The sequence below is a fragment of the Cricetulus griseus genome, unplaced genomic scaffold (assembly GCF_003668045.3).
Source record: "Cricetulus griseus strain 17A/GY unplaced genomic scaffold, alternate assembly CriGri-PICRH-1.0 unplaced_scaffold_35, whole genome shotgun sequence".
In the NCBI taxonomy this organism is placed as follows: Eukaryota; Metazoa; Chordata; class Mammalia; order Rodentia; family Cricetidae; genus Cricetulus; species Cricetulus griseus.
Window position 1 is genome coordinate 27,666 of NW_023277086.1, and position 3,279 is coordinate 30,944.

General features: G+C 43.2%; 1 non-coding gene across 1 annotated transcript; it reads left to right on the plus strand.

The window, feature by feature from the left end:
• Nucleotides 1-2,329: 2,329 nt before the first annotated feature.
• On the plus strand, nucleotides 2,330-2,401 carry Trnaq-cug. The gene has a single exon. It is a non-coding gene; the product is annotated as a tRNA-Gln (tRNA).
• Nucleotides 2,402-3,279: the final 878 nt, after the last annotated feature.

A 3,279-nucleotide genomic window follows, 5' to 3' on the forward strand; every position in this document is an offset into this window, starting at 1 on the left:
GGGTTGGGGAAAGTTAGTTCTATGCACTGAGAAATGAAATCCAAGGGACTGATTTCTCCACAAGAGGACATAGAACAATGAGTTGTGTGTTAAGAGTATGATACTATGTAGTGCATCCAGATTGGAGGGGTCAAACTTGATATGGAAAATAGTGGTTCTATGCCAAAGGGAGCAGGCAAATGCACCTTTTACTGAGTATTGCCATTTAGACTTCATACTCCATTTTAGCTGTAGGATGGGTCAGAGTTCAGGTTCCCATACCTTAGGGGTCCTGGACACCTAATTCCTGACCAAGATCCTCCTTAAACAATAGATAGTCTGCTATGCCCTTAGTTCTGCAAGTTAATATGACTGTGCCTAACAACAACAACAAAAAAGAGCAAATATATTGGATGGAATACTGTGTCAGTTGTTGGCTGCTGTAGGATAATTGGTGACACTCTGAAACTCTGAGACTGTTAAGAAAATTAACCTTCTAACGGGGGGGGGGGGCAGAGCCAGGGACTACTTTACCAGAATTAGCCACAGAGAGGCTGGGAATGTGGATAAAGAGACTCACAGGAAGAAGTAGAGAGGAACTTCAACATTTCACTTCTGTTGGGTTTGCATTGAGTTAGGTAACACTTCTCTTTCTGGATCTTTGACAAAGAAACAAAGGTCAGTTGCTTGCTTCTCAGCTTCTCTGATCTAGCAGGTTTTCACCTAACACCTGAATCCTGAATCTTTAATAGTAAACAGAAAAAGATAGAGACACTGATGGTATTTGCATTATCAGTAGAATCAGGTGCACCCACAAAGCCCACAGAAAACCAGCTGGTGACAATGATGGAATACCTATGGAAACCCATAATCCCTGAGTTCTGATTGGTGAATCATGTAACTGTAACTTAGCAACAAATGGTTGTGGGATTTGTGTTTATGAATGCCATTTCTGGCACTGTTGGGAGCTACCAGGAGAAACAAGGCTTCCGTCCTTGTCCTGGAGCCCAGATCAGTGAGCCCTCTTCTGTGGTTCACCTGTTATATGGTTACTTATTGAAAATTTTGGAACCCCTAAGCATTGTCACTTTTCTTCCTTGTGGTTCAAGACAGACATGTAACACATGGATAAAGGATCTTTAAGATTCAAATAGTTTCTTATCTTCTAAGAGGCTTCTAGCTCAACACTTTAAGAAAAGACTTTTCCCTGGTTGTAATTTTGGCTTCTTGAGAAGCTGGATGCTACTCTGTGAGGTCTGTCTTGGACATTAAACTGGCCACCAGTTTAAAGTGCTGCAATCTTGTGTCTGTGGAGAATGAGAAGATAATATGCTTGCCGATCAGTGAAGATGGGTGCCAAGAACTCAGGATCTCAAAACACATCAGGACCAGGGTCTGTGGCTGAAGCACAATAGGTAGAATGTGTAAACAACATGCAGAATAACTCCAGTTATAAGTCCACATGACAGGAACAACAGGTGGGGACATTTACTTGAAGTCCCACTTGGCCTCACCATGACAAAAAGCTGGTTCTTCTCTTTTTCTTTGTTGTTGTCTTTGAGACACAGTGACACTAAGTAGCCCTGGATGGCCTGGACCTAGCTGTCCTCAATCTCACAGAAATCCTCCTACTTCTGCATCCAAAATCCTGGAATCAAAGGGGGACAGCACCAGCTATACTAGGCTTCCTGGTTGTTTGTTTTGATTCGAGGTAGAATCTTACTTTCTAGCCTAGACTGGCCATTACTGTTTAGACCAGTATATAGACTTAGCCAAATATGCAATTCTCCTGTCTCAGCCTCTCAAGAGAGAGATATCTAAATGAAAACAGCCTACTTTTCTGGGTGTGGTGGTGCATAGCTTTAATCCCAGAACTTGGAGGAAGAATTAATGGGATCTATGTGAGTTCGAGGTCATCATGGTCTACCTAGTGAGGTTTGGACAGCCGGGGCTGCTTAGAAAGACACTAACTTAAAACAAAATGCAGGTTGTGGCACATGCCTTTAATCCCAGCACTCCAGAGGCAGAGGCAGCAAGACTGGAACTCTGAGGCCAACCTTGTCTACAGAGTGAGCTCCATGATACAAAGTACTACATAGAGAAAAGGAGTCTCAAAACACAAAACATGATACAACAGCAATAAATAGAAATAAAGAAGGAAGGAAAAAAATGAAAGGAAGGAAAAAGAAAACAGCCATCTTTATTTTTTGAGAGTCTATCCTGTAGCTCTGGTTTTTCAGGGTTCAGGCAGGCTGCCCCTAGACTATAGAGCCTTGAACTCACAGAGACCCTTCTGCTTCTGCCTCTGTGTCTGCCTCTAGAATACTCATTTAAAACTGCAAGTTATGTAGGTTCCATGGTGTAATGGTTAGCTCTCTGGACTCTGAATCCAGCGATCTGAGTTCAAATCTCGGTGGAACCTCTCACTTTAAGACAAAGTACTCCTGGCTGGGCATTCGTGGCACATGCCTTTAATCCCAGCACTCGGGAGGCAGAGGCAGGCAGATCTCTGTGAGTTTGAGGCCAGCCAGGTATCCAGAGCCACTGCCAGGATAGGCTCGAAAGCTACACAGAGAAACCCTGTTTCGAAAAACAAAAAAACCAAAAAACTTCAAGTTACCTTACTTTCCTTTTTCTTTCCTGTGGCTTTCCTGCGGCAGGATTTCAATAGCCAGCCTTGGCCTCCTGGAATTCACTATGTAGACCTTGCCTCCAAACTTACATTTCCTTTATTTTTTGCAGTTTCATATTTCACCTATGATATCTTATAGTCCAGTGAGTGTGCTCCAGATGGCCTAGCTCTCTAGGTATTAAAAGTTTTTGATGTTGACAGGGTGTAGTGGCATAGGGTTTTAATCCCAACAATGGCAGGCAAAGCTATGAGGATCTCTGAGTTGGAGGCCAGCCTGGCCTACATAGCAAGTTTCAGGACAGCCAGGGCTCTTATGCAGAGAAATCCTGTCTTTGTAAAATAAAACAAACAAACAAAATTGTTGGCTGGCAGTTCTGGTACATGCCTTTACTCACAGCACTGGGGAGGCAATGTCAGGCAGATCCCTTTAGTTGGAGTCCAACCTGGTCTACAGAGCAAGTTCCAGGACAGGCTCCAAAGCTACAGAGAAACCCTGTCTTGAAAAAGTAAAAAAAAAAAAAATATGGTGTTGGTTTTGGTTGTTTTTTTCACTTTGCTTTTGTTTTTCTAGACAAAGTTTCAGTGTAGCCCTGGTATCCTTGAACTCTCTCTGTAAACCAGGTTGGTCTCCTGCTCAGAGATGCCTGGCTCTACATCCCAAGAGCTGG